The sequence below is a fragment of the Lepisosteus platostomus genome, chromosome 24 (genome assembly GCF_059453375.1).
Source record: "Lepisosteus platostomus isolate fLepPlt1 chromosome 24, fLepPlt1.hap1, whole genome shotgun sequence".
In the NCBI taxonomy this organism is placed as follows: Eukaryota; Metazoa; Chordata; class Actinopteri; order Semionotiformes; family Lepisosteidae; genus Lepisosteus; species Lepisosteus platostomus.
Window position 1 is genome coordinate 600,124 of NC_142634.1, and position 14,024 is coordinate 614,147.

The following is a 14,024-nucleotide window of genomic DNA, read 5'->3' on the forward strand; positions in this document are numbered from 1 at the left end:
CTTCTCTGTCCTCCAGTCTGAGAACAGCAGAGGTCTTTCTCAGGACACACCCAGACCCTCACAGACATAGGAGAGGGAGGCTGTAACATCCTGACTGAATGTTTCTCTGTGGACTTGATTAACTGTCCACTTAGCATGAGAATCAGACCCATCAGTCTTTGCAGAAAGTGAAAGTCCTAAAACTAACCTCCAACCTGATCTTAGATTCCATGAGACACCTTTATCTTCCTTAAGAACAAAAGAGAAACCAAACAAAAAAAAAACAAATGCTGAAATTGAGAGGGAGTATTTTAATACCACAGATGGCACACACAGTCCAGATGATATACAGGATACCTGGAAAAACACATAAAATACATGGCAATTCTCAGTCATGGGTCATTGCTGATGAAACCTGGGCCTGTTCTCCAGCAAGATACATGAGAGATTCCTGGGGGATTTGAGCTTAATTGAAGGTAAAGGCCTTAAAGAGCCTTGTTGATAACAAATAAACATCAGCTGGCTTTATTCCTCAGTAAAGAAAATAGACTGAAACTGGCTTCTGTTTGAATATTTTCTCATGTAGGTTTATGCTAAGTGGTTGCTTAGCTACTAAGCTTGTTGCTTGTACTGTGTTGCTCGACAGTTTCTCAAGTTCAACACTTCTATTACCATAATAACCATTTGCATCGAGTCTGGTTTGGTCAGCTCATGCAAGCGAAAGACATCAGTACAATATACGACAGTACAAACATAAAACCAATAATAACATTCCCACATCACATACTATCCTTATATACTCCAGTAATAATGTCTTCCTTTAACCTACATTATATAACTGTGTTCACACATCTCACAGCCTCTGGGCAGGTGCTGATACAGAAGCTGTACTCCTTATTTTAACAGACCTAAGCACTACCAGAGAGGAAGAAGGTAAACAGAGGCTGGGCAGGGTGGAAGCAGCCGGCGAGCATCTTTAGAGCTTTGTGTTTCATTCTAGAGATGTAGAATGAATCCACAAAGGGAAGATGAGTTTTAGAGGTGATATACACTGCCCTCTCTAGCTATTCCATGTCCTGGGCAGAAGTGTTATACTGTAAAAGTAAAGGAACTTAATGCATCTTGTTATGTATGTGCTTTAATGCCTCATTCTAGAGCCTCACCCACTTCTCTCCTGGTTAGAATCACTGTTTGGGCCAGGGGGAATGTTTTTCTTTAAGTTACTAACACCAATTATAGTAGCTGTGATACTTGTCTTCCTGTTTTTGTGTTGCTGTACGACATATATTATTCCACTGCTTTGAAAAATGGTAATGAATATGTTTGCGCATCAGTATGTTCTGATAAGAATGCAAGAATCCGAAGTATGGGAGCCTCCTGGGAGTCCATATGAAGAATCTAACTTTTAATCATTTTCAAGAATAAAAAGGAGGGAATTGAAGTGGAAATCTAATAAGTAAATTGATTCTTAAAATGTAGAGAGCTTTGCAAAAAATATATTGGTGCTTTTAGATAATATATTTCAAGGATGTAATTGCTGTGCTACAGTACGTGCAGAATTTTAGAAAACAGTGCTTCAACAAAGTACACTGTTTAGGTTACTTTAGAAGACAATGTACCAAAACAATATATGCTGTCTGGGTCATTAGAATTAGCCGAAAGTAACTGATTAGCTTTGAATAACAAGTCTAGTGCTTCTTCTCTCACTCTATGATGTAATCTGTTTTGTCTTAGGGAAAGGGGAAGTTTTAGAAGGAGCAAAGCGCTGAGCTTTTTTACAGCGCAACGTCTTATAAAAACCCTGTACTGCTTGTAACAAATTGAGTCTCTGGTTGCACTTTGCGAAGTGGCAGCAGGGCTCCCAATATTGCAATATTGAAATAAAGACCTTACTCAGGTGAGAACTTTCTCTTGTGGCTTCCTTGATAGTTATATTTCCATGACAGTTCAATCAATGGTTTTATTGTAGAAACCATTTACGTTAAGTTGGGGAGAAAAGTTTTGTTTTATCAAACACTTTGAATCTAGACATGTCTTCTAACCAGCAACGATCCTGTAAAGGGAGAGCTTGCGTGTGCTTACCATGCTTTGGAGCAGGCGGATGAGTGTTTTTATCTTCTCTGTAAAATATGAGATTTGTTAGAGAGTGTTAATTGCCTCTCTGCAGCCCAGTCTGTATTCACACATCTCAAAGCCTCTGGGCAGGTGAGCATCTTTAGAGCTTTGTGTGTCAGTCTAGAGATGGAGAATGAATTCACAAAGGCAAGGGGAGTTTTAGAGGCGATATACACTGCCCTCTCTACCTGTTCCGTGTCCTGGGCAGAAGTGTTGCCATCTCACACAGTGATGGGAAACAGCACAACACTCTCAATGACAGATCCGTAAAAGAGGGCCATTGCTTCCTGTGACACTTCAAACTTCTTCTTGTGCTTCAGGGATAAATTGAAAATCTCTCTAAGACAGTAGCAAGCTGGTTGGCACAGGATTTCAGTGTAGAGGTTACAGAAAAGCCCCGATGCTTCACTGCTGTTCTGCATGTAGAAAAACAATCAACCCAGGTGCACCTACTCTTTAAAGCTACACTGTAAGTAAGGGTTCCCTTTCATGCTGCTGTGGTAGATAGTTGTCATAGAACTGTAGTAAGGTGTGTTCAAAGGTAAAATTCTAAAAAGAGTCTTTTGTTTCCCTGAAAAATAGAAATGGCTGCCAGATAATCTGAAGTTCAGTGGTTTAAAATTAAGATCTCTGATTGCGACAATCCTGGTTGCTGGGACAGTCCTAAGAAGTCTGACTTTAGATTTCAGATTGAAAAACCCCACACAGAAATCCCAGCCGGGGCAATTTCCTAGTTTAAAAAGGAAGGGTCCCAGTCTTATCCAGTTTAGCTTTAAACTGCTCTAGATAAATTTGAATTCACACTGGCTGAGTTGTCAAAAGCTCAGAAACTGGAGGAATATAAAAAGAGCAATTCAAAATATTTGGCATAATCAGAAACTACTCAAAGAAGCGTTAGTGAAAATAGAAAATAGAAGACCCTCTGTCATGGAGGAGGCCAGAAAAGAGATACAGGTAAGCTTGTATGAACAGGAAATCAAACTGGAAAATTTGCAATATGCAACAAGACTAATGAATAACTGAGACACGCTAATTGAAGAACTAGACTCTGTCCTGCAAGAAATCAGAGATCTCAAGCAGGGCAAGCGTGTCTCAGGTATTGGCCAAGGGTACAAGGGCATTCAGGAAGCCTGGGCTAAGAGAATCTCTAGACTAGGATCTCCGAGTGGATCAGAAAGAGCCCTATACAGGACGCTTAGGTGTATCTGTCCTGTCCTTGATCCATTTTGTAGGTAAGACAGTGGATTTAACCTCCACTAATTTAGAGGGCTAGCAATAGACAAAGAAATGTTTGATCTGATAATGCCTGGTTGTAATGTCAAGACCTATATTGAGTGTCATGGACAGTTTTTTCCGGGTCCTATGCAGACAACACGATCTGGAATTGTGAAGAAACACTGGGGAAAAAGACATGCAGGACAGGGTATGGAGACAGGGGGCGTGTCCAAGGGGTGCAGGTGTCCAGGGAGAGTGAATCCGGGGCGAACAATCCATGAGTAAATCCAAACGGGTCATCCAAGACAGAAGGTAGTGTCCAAAGCCAAGGGATCCATCCAGGAAATAAAACCATGAACCAGGTCGGAATTGGTTGGGCGGGGAATCAGGAACTGAAGGTTAAAAGCGTAACAGAGCCAGACGCAGCAGGGCCCCGGGCTCTCACGAAGCAGAACTCACTAAGGAACCAGGAGTGAAGTCTGCTTCTGGCTTTTAAGGGGGAACGGAAATAGGGAACAGGTGCAGGTAATGGGAGAAAACAAGGAAGCGCTGGAGCACCCTTAAGAGGAGGGGATTGCGATCATGACATTGAGGAGCTGAAGGATATGCTCCAGTTCTTGCCTGAAGCTATGGAACCAAAGAAAGTTATTTTAGTGAGAAAAACTACCAGCAGGGCAGTACATGAGTAGATGGCAAGGCAGGGACCATAGATCTGTAACAGCTTTGATGTCAAGCTATGATATAGGGATATTCTATCCATATTGATCCACTGGGTTAAGCAGGGACATCTGAGTCTCCTCGTGAGATTTGCTATAAGATCAGATACACTTATTTTGCTGGGCGGAATTGTGTCAGTGATGAGGAGAGAGCAGGCATATTGCGCCTACCCCAGCATACGATTGCAATCGTGCTGTCAAGGGATTCCTTAACCAGAAGGTGTAATGAGCGGCCTTGAGCGAATGATCATGCATACAAGTAGTGTCAGCGTGCACATTACTAAGAGGTAAGGACTCCTCTTTTATTTAAAAGTCCCGACTCTCTCAGACCAACTGGGAAATCTCTGCTCCCTGCAAGAATAGCCCGAGATGACGGAGTAAACGTGAGTTCCTGGATGCCTCTGGCCCGGGGAAGACACCGGTGTATGTAATGGGTGGTTTGCTGTAAGCCCAGAAGTTGGTCTGGCAGGCGGTGATTCGCGGTATTGCGTACAGGCGTTCGAAACTGGTGTCGGGTGTATGCCTCAATTGCACGTATGAAACTGGTGTCGGGTGTATGCCTTAATTGCACGGGATTTTTTAACGGGTTTGAACCTTTACCGTGAGGCTCAGGATCGGTGTGGGCCTTAATTGTGCCCGGGGTTCTGAAGCTGAGTGGTGCTTTGAATGCACGTATAATTCAGGATTGGGTCCTGAGAGTAGCTACACCTTGGTCGTGCACGGATAGGCGTGGCGTGGTTTTGTTTTATTTTGTTCTAAAAGGAACAGGAAAGACGTCGATGATACATGTATGTTTTTCGTGTTTTCCTCCCTTTAAAGGGAGCAGCAGAGACGTAGATATAGATGTATGATTCTGGTGTATTTCTTGTTTGTAAACATATACACACGCACGATACATAAACCATAAACACACCTCATAATAAAAGAGCAAAGCACTAAGTAGCAGGATTTAAAGGACGTTGAGACCCGGGAATCGCCCTGATTGAGCTCAGTGTGTACGTCCACCCCGGGGCAAAAGCAGCGATGCTGGCGTTCTGGGGATGGTGAATTACTGATCAAGGAAGGGGGTTTTCGAGGTCTCGTTCCTTGCCTGTGAACAATGCGGTGTAAGTCCTCTCTAAAGGCTCTGAGATGCATTTAGATCTGGAGGTAAATGCATCTGGAATGCACAGGATTTCCATAGTGAAAGCATCCCCCTACTGTATGAGCTGCTACTGTACCTCACACACAACAAAGTAACTCTTAAAGAGACCTAACGTGTGCTAACTGATGGTCTGAGAAAGTAGTGTAAGGGTCCGTTTATATATCGGAAAAGTGTAAACTGACGGAAAAGAAGGAGAAAAATATGGGAAAAGCTGAGTCTCTCGGAGGGAGTTTTGGGCGAAGACGCCTGTAAAGAAAGCATATGAGTATTGATTGGCAAAAGCACAAGCATGTAGCTGCCACCCTGGTGCACGGCCAGCACCAGTGGTGGCAGATACATGAGAGAAAAAAAAGAAAGAGAACTAGGAATGTGATTACTTAAGTGTATTTACGGGAGAGAAAAAAAAAAACGAAAAAAAAGATGCATACTACAAAGAGTATGAACAAAAGCAAAAAGAGGCTGTGCAGGAGGATCAAAAGATGAAAAACGGGTACAGACTGTCATACGGTTGAATGGTCTGAGCAGGACTGTCGGAAAGTGTCTGAGCAGTGGTGAAAAAATAGACGGATAATAAGCGATGTCGAGTTTTATGAGAAGTTACGCTGTTAAAAGTAAAAAGGATTCGTGTAGAAGTGAAACAAGAATACAGCACATTGTAGTACGAAGAGAAAAATATATTCTCGATGTGTATGTGTGTTTTATGAATTTGTGTGCCGGCATGTATGTGTGTAACTGAGTTTTGGTATACTAAATGACAGTGCGAGTGTGTTAAGCCAGCGAGACTGGCTAGAGACGTAATTTTAAGAGACTTGACGAAAATCAACTTAAGGAGATTGGAAAATATAAGAGCGTCTGAAACGTGTAAGTACAGTACAGGTGGACGTAAAAGGAGTTAGATAAACAGTTTTTGTATGTATATACAATTAGTTGTAGTAGTGGAAACAAGTTGGATTTATTCGAATGTCTCGAAACCAGACATGCTGAAACGCTGTAGGTTTAGAATCAAGACTGGGGAGAATAAACAGTGTTGTGAGAAGATCTGTTTACCTAACGATTAGATCCTGTAAATCCCTTGTAGCCTCCCTAAATCCGTCCCAGTCCAGTGCATAAAAGGAGTTAAACCTAAAATGTACTGTTAATGGGGTGTTGGTTTCTCTGTTATGGGATACTGGAGCACTACTGTCATGCTTGTCTCACTTCACAGTGTGCTATAGAGTAATGTATATGGGGAGATGGCAGGAGGCCACAGGAGTATTGGGGCAGCAAGTTTTACTTGCTGAGTGCCAGATTTTAACATTCACGTGCACTTATCACGCGAATGTGGGTGGTTTTATCCCAGATCTATTGGGTTGGAATATTATGCATTACAGGGAATGACTATCCAGAACAGGGTATCACGTGGCTTCAGCTGACTGTGATCCCTCAGTATGTTGATGGTAGTCTGACGAGGAAACCCACAAGTCTTGAGTTGCTTCAGGTTTAGAGTGTCTAATATTAAGCAGTTATGATAAGGCCCTTTTGTGTCTTGCAGTGTGTTATTTTAACAGGGCCTGGGTGCAATGTTTTTACGGATGAGCACAACTTTTAACAGATCTGCTTAAGGGGGGAGTGCAGTCCAAGGCCAAGATTGCCTTGGTTCCAGCAGAAAAAGCCGCCTGTAATAATTTGAAATAAGCTCTCTTACAGGTGCTGAGACTGCACTTTAAACTAGTGAAATAAACTGTTCTTTCTGTTACAACACTGCTTTTACATGTGCCTGGTTTAAACCTATTAATATGTATAATTTCAGAGGTATTAATGAAAATATGCCATCCATTAATAATATTAAAAAATATTGGACACCCATTTTTATAGAGGCAGACATGATGCGAAGTTTAAAAGTGGGGATAATAGACATTAAATGAAAGCTCTGATTCTCTGCTTTCATGTGCATTGAGTTTTAAGCTTGTAGTATGCAGCAGGGTTCCATGCTGTTGGTAAGAAATGTTGGCAAGTCAGATCCGTAACTTCGGTTTAAGGATTGGCTCAAATGGCTGGGTCAGTCGGGTTGGGGTGTAAAGCAGGGCTGGGAGCGAGTCTTGGCTGGACGAGGCACCGTGTGCCATGCCCCCCTCCCTTCCTTGTGGGGGAAGGGTGGGGAGACGGCCAGGGTGCCGGGGTAGCAAGCCATCGGCCACGGTGGCGAATCTGGACAAATGCCAGGCCATTCCTGCGGATCACCCCAGCTGCGGCAATTGTCGGTCAACCTCCTCCCGTCCAGGAGTGTTTTTATCAGGTGTTTTTTTATCTTATTGTGTTTGAGGCTTGCTGTTTATGAAGCCTTCTGCCTTTGGCTCTACTTCATAGTATGTTTCCACCGATGGGGTCAAACAGTGATCCGCTTGGGGGAGGGGGAGTTCCCGTGTCCTGTGGGGGCCCCTCGGTGAATTGGCTCCCCCGCTCTGTCTATCTCTGCCAAGAATGAAGCTCCACCTTCCAGGTCAGTTTGTAAAGTCACTGTCTAGCAATAGGTCTTTATGAATCATATATATAATATAAGCAGAAATGCCATCTTCCAATCTATTCTTATGTATTATAGTTCCCAAATATGACTGATATGCAACAGAAATTATCCAGTGATTTTACAGTGTTTATTGGTTTATATCTGCTGTGGGTGAAATTCTTGGAGCACTGCCCGCATCCCCTCCGAACTGCATCGATGTTACTGCATCTTTCTCCAAGTCCTCTGCCGTCTCCTCAGCATTATTGTAAAGCAGTGTTCCTGTCTCCCACTAGATTCGCATCTTGGCCAGAGAGGGTGTCTGAAATAGTGCTCTTCTGTTTCCAGTGTGTCTGTCTTTTCTAGTTGTTCTTAAATCTGCTCTGTGAACCCCTTAGGGATGGTGCGGTAGTGGGACCTATTTGACCCCGCACAGAGGGGTCATCTGGAGCACATGGTAGGACTGTATGCATGACATTCGCTCTCATTGCTCAAGGCCGCTCATTACACCTTCTGGTTAAGGAATCCCTTGACAGCATGATTTCAATCGTATGCTGGGGTAGTCATAATATCCCTGATCTCTCTTCATCACTGACACAATTCTGCCCAGCAAAATAAGTGCATCTGATCCTGTTGGAAATCTCACGAGGAGACTCAGACATCCGTGCTTAACCCAGTGGAAAGCAGCAACAGCCAATACCTGATCAATATGGATAAAATATTCCTATATCATAGCTTGACATCAAAACTGTTACAGATCCATGGTTCCGGCCTTGCTTTCTACTCATGTACTGCCCTGCTGGTAGTTTTTCTGACTAAAATAACTTTCTTTGGTTCCATAGTGTCACGAATAGTTCTTTCCGGGCCCTATGCAGACGACATGATCCGGATTTGTGAGGAAACACTAGGGAAAAAGTCATGCAGGAGAGGGTATGGAGACAGGGGGAGTGTCCAAAGAGTGCAGGTGTCCAGGGGAAGTGAGTCCAGGGCGAACAATCCATATAGAAAATCCATAGAGGCAAAAGTCCATGGCCAGGCGACCCATCCGGGGGGATAAGGAACAGAAACGGGGTCGGATCCAAGGGGTGGAATCAGGAACAGAAAGTTAAAACCATAACGGAGCCAGACGCAGCAGGACCCCAGGCTCTCACGAAACGGGATTCAATGAGGAACCAGGAGTGAGGTCTGCGTCTGGCTTTTAAGGGGGAACAGAAATAGGGAACAGGTGCTGGTAATGGGAGAAAACAAGGAAGGGCTGGAGCGCCCTTAAGAGGAGAGGTCTGCAGTCATGACACATCGCTTCAGGCATGAACTGGAGCATATCCTCCAGCTCCTCAACATAGGTCTTGACATTACAACCAGGTATTGTCAGATCAAACATTTCTTTGTCTATTGCTAGCCGTCTAAATTACTGGAGGTTAAATCCACTGTCTTACCTACAAAATGGATCAAGGACAGGATGGATACACCTGAGCGTCATGTATAGGGCTTTTTCTGATCCACTCAGAGATCCTGTCCTAGAGAGTCTCTGAGCCCAGGCTTCCTGAATGCACTTGTACCCTTGGCCCCTACCTGAGACACGCATGCTCTGCTTGAGATCTCTGATTTCTTGCAGGGCAGGGTCTAGTTCCTCAATAAGATTGTCTCTTTGTTCAGTTATTCATTAGTCTTGTATAAACTTTCCAATTTGATTTCCTGTTCATACAAGCTTACCTCTATCTCTTTTCTGACCTCCTCCACGACAGAGGGTCTTCTATTTTCTATTTTCACTAACTCTTATTTGAGTAGTTTCTTTTTCTGTTCATTTTCCATTTTCTTTTCACTGATTATGCCCAATATTTAGAATTTCTCTTTTTTATATTCCTCCAGCTTACTCTTCTGAGATACTGAGCTTTTGACAACTCCGTCAGTGTCAATTCAAATTTAACTAGAGCAGTTTAAAGCTAAACTGGATAAGACTGGGACCCTTCCTTTTTAAACTAGGAAATTGCCCCGGCTGGGATTTCTGTGTGGGGTTTTTCAATCTGAAATCTAAAGTCAGACTTCTTAAGACTGTCCCAGCAACCAGGATTGTCGCAATCAGAGATCTTAATTTTAAACCACTGAACTTCAGATTATCTGGCAGCCATTTCTATTTTTCAGGGAAACAAAAGACTCTTTTTAGAATTTTACCTTTGAACACACCTTACTACAGTTCTATGACAACTATCTACCACAGCAGCATGAAAGGGAACCCTTACTTACAGTGTAGCTTTAAAGAGTAGGTGCACCTGGGTTGATTTTTTTTCTACATGCAGAACAGCAGTGAAGCATCGGGGCTTTTCTGTAACCTCTACACTGAAATCCTGTGCCAACCAGCTTGCTACTGTCTTAGAGAGATTTTCAATTTATCCCTGAAGCACAAGAAGAAGTTTGAAGTGTCACAGGAAGCAATGGCCCTCTTTTACGGATCTGTCATTGAGAGTGTTGTGCTGTTTCCCATCACTGTGTGAGATGGCAACACTTCTGCCCAGGACACGGAACAGGTAGAGAGGGCAGTGTATATCGCCTCTAAAACTCCCCTTGCCTTTGTGAATTCATTCTCCATCTCTAGACTGACACACAAAGCTCTAAAGATGCTCACCTGCCCAGAGACTTTGAGATGTGTGAATACAGACTGGGCTGCAGAGAGGCAATTAACACTCTCTAACAAATCTCATGTTTTACAGAGAAGATAAAAACACTCATCCGCCTGCTCCAAAGCATGGTAAGCACACGCAAGCTCTCCCTTTACAGGATCGTTGCTGGTTAGAAGACATGTCTAGATTCAAAGTGTTTGATAAAACAAAACTTTTCTCCCCAACTTAACGTAAATGGTTTCTACAATAAAACCATTGATTGAACTGTCATGGAAATATAACTATCAAGGAAGCCACAAGAGAAAGTTCTCACCTGAGTAAGGTCTTTATTTCAATATTGCAATATTGGGAGCCCTGCTGCCACTTCGCAAAGTGCAACCAGAGACTCAATTTGTTACAAGCAGTACAGGGTTTTTATAAGACGTTGCGCTGTAAAAAAGCTCAGCGCTTTGCTCCTTCTAAAACTTCCCCTTTCCCTAAGACAAAACAGATTACATCATAGAGTGAGAGAAGAAGCACTAGACTTGTTATTCAAAGCTAATCAGTTACTTTCGGCTAATTCTAATGACCCAGACAGCATATATTGTTTTGGTACATTGTCTTCTAAAGTAACCTAAACAGTGTACTTTGTTGAAGCACTGTTTTCTAAAATTCTGCACGTACTGTAGCACAGCAATTACATCCTTGAAATATATTATCTAAAAGCACCAATATATTTTTTGCAAAGCTCTCTACATTTTAAGAATCAATTTACTTATTAGATTTCCACTTCAATTCCCTCCTTTTTATTCTTGAAAATGATTAAAAGTTAGATTCTTCATATGGACTCCCAGGAGGCTCCCATACTTCGGATTCTTGCATTCTTATCAGAACATACTGATGCGCAAACATATTCATTACCATTTTTCAAAGCAGTGGAATAATATATGTCGTACAGCAACACAAAAACAGGAAGACAAGTATCACAGCTACTATAATTGGTGTTAGTAACTTAAAGAAAAACATTCCCCCTGGCCCAAACAGTGATTCTAACCAGGAGAGAAATGGGTGAGGCTCTAGAATGAGGCATTAAAGCACATACATAACAAGATGCATTAAGTTCCTTTACTTTTACAGTATGATTTATAAGTTTATACCACAAATTACTCATATCCCCCTCATTATCAGTTTCATTCAGCCAGTTTGTATACAAAGAGGCTTCGCGTTTAGATTCTTCCTCTTTCTGGGTGGTGACAGGCTTCCACACAAAAAGGAAAAAAGCTGTGCACATCAGTCCCAAGAATGTGATCCCCATCTATCATGTGGAGACATCACTCCTGCACTTTGCTCAGTTCGTTTGTGACCTTTTTACAGTGGGAAGCATGAATCCAGGGCACCCTTTCCGTAACTTTCACAGCAGTTGCAGTGGTCAGCAGCCTTGGTACGGCCCCCTCCACCTGAGTGAACACCATTTCTTTTTCCTGAAGTCTTTCACCAGAATCCAGTCTCCTTATTCACTCATTAGTTCTTACAGCACAGGTAAATCCCTGGAGCCCAGCATTTTTCTAAGGGTTTTTTTTTACAAGATTGGTCAACAGCTGGGTAATAACTCTTAGAAAAATCTACACATTGTTCCACTGCCTCAGCTGTGCCGTTTTGCAGAACAATTCTAGCTGAAGTTGTAAAATTTGTCTTTGGTCCGTTCCTGCAAAACATCTTATTATGAACAAACAAACCATAATAATAATGTGCATCCATGGGAATCACTCCCAAGGGTAACCCCCCTTAAAACTATACTGTTCTACCCATCAGGTTCTCCCACTAGATAAGAGAACCTTTCCCATGAAATCATTTTTTGACCTTCATGCTCCCTTCAGGGCGTACAATTAGCACAGAAGCAGCAGCTTTAGTCCACATGTTTTTCAAGCAGGATATTAACAGTATGATCATAACGAATAATACCAGACACACAAATATGTATTGAACCAGAGACCCTCTCCAGGTTCCTAGCACAGACTGTAGCCATGCACCAATGCCCCAATCATCTGGATTATAATTATGATATATATTTTTCTTCATCATAGATGTGCTTTGCTAAGTCATTAATTAGCTTTTTCTCATTTTAGTTAACAATGACGAAATGCTAGCGAATAAAATCCACAGTGACCGTGATGAAGACTAAATTGCTTTGCATTTTTATTTGAGTGAATTAGGATGAGTCAAAATGACCTGTTTGACTAAACTCAAACGGAAATTATTTTCATCACATGAAGTTGGCCGTTTACGCATTTACTTTCTGTCTGGCCAGTAGCAAGCCGGCTGCGTTGGGAATAATCCCAGAGCTGTAAGATTCTCACACAGCAGTAGCCCTGAGGCACCCCTCAGGGCTACTGCTGTGTGAGAATCTCCAGTATCAGGGTATGCTGCTCTCTCTCCTCTTCTCCTTTGTTGAGCTGCAGTTCTTTCCATTCGGTCTTCCCCACACCCCCCGTCATGAATCCCCATTGTGTGTTTATTGATTGCTACGTAGATAGACAATGAGATGTATACACTGTGCTAATTAGATTAAAGATTCAAATCGGAGCACCTTGATTAGAAAAAAGAAAAGGCGAGGAGATGAAATAAATGTTTGTGGTTCTCCTTGCTTTCAGCTGGAAGAAAAAGATTTGGAGTCTGAGATACTTTATATACGACGAGCAAACCAAGAAAAACTCTTTTATTATTTCAATATTACTGAAGATAAGGAAGCAGAATGTGGCTAACATTATAAATTGAAAAATGTCAACAAATCTGAAGCGGCATAAGAAGCGCAGAACCAGACACTTTCGCATCAAAAACATTTTACTCTGTAGCAAGGCAACAAATTAAACATTCAGAATTAAATGAAAATATTTTAGTTTGCATATCAGGAAAATAATCATTTAATGTCTGGGTTAGAGATTAACGTGTAAGATGTTAGTTGCTCATTTAAAATGTGAGTGCTAGTTGAACACACCATGAGTGCTGCATTTCAGCTTCATAGTGGCGCTCTGTCAGAAATGTGATTTTTCCACATGTTTTTCAAGCAGGATATTAACAGTATGATCATAATGAATAATACCAGACACACAAATATGTATTGAACCAGAGAACCTCTCCAGGTTCCTAGCACAGACTGTAGCCATGCACCAATGCCCCAATCATCTGGATTATAATTATGATATATATTTTTCTTCATCATAGATGTGCTTTGCTAAGTCATTAATTTGCTAATAATTGTCTAGAATACAAGTACTGTTTAGTCTTTGCTCACCTAAACAGCTGTCTATCACCCTAATAGAGAATGGCCTAAAACTGTGATTATAGCGAGGAGCATACAGTTATTTCCATTCTAATACATCTGAGTTACATTCAGACTAAAAGCAGGGCTATTTACCTATGCCAATAAACCTAAATAATCACCTCTATCAAAGGGGATTACTCCCAAGAGCATCTTTTATAGCAATACAATCCCAACATGAGCTCTGATTATTATTTGTGGCTGACTGATAAAGTATTGATTCCATATCCCCATTTATAAAAGTAAAACTCCTTACACTTAACAGGTACACTGTCGCCCCCACCTCAAGAAGCTCAACAAACACAGAAACAGTGACAATATAATAATTAATGTTCACTCAGTCTCTGGTGCAGTGGTTCGGTGTCGGCGCAATGCGTAGATCCAGCGATCTCATCCTGTCACTCAGATGGCAGAGTCGGTAGTCAGTTGCACTTGATATGGTCCTTCCCAGCAGGGTTGC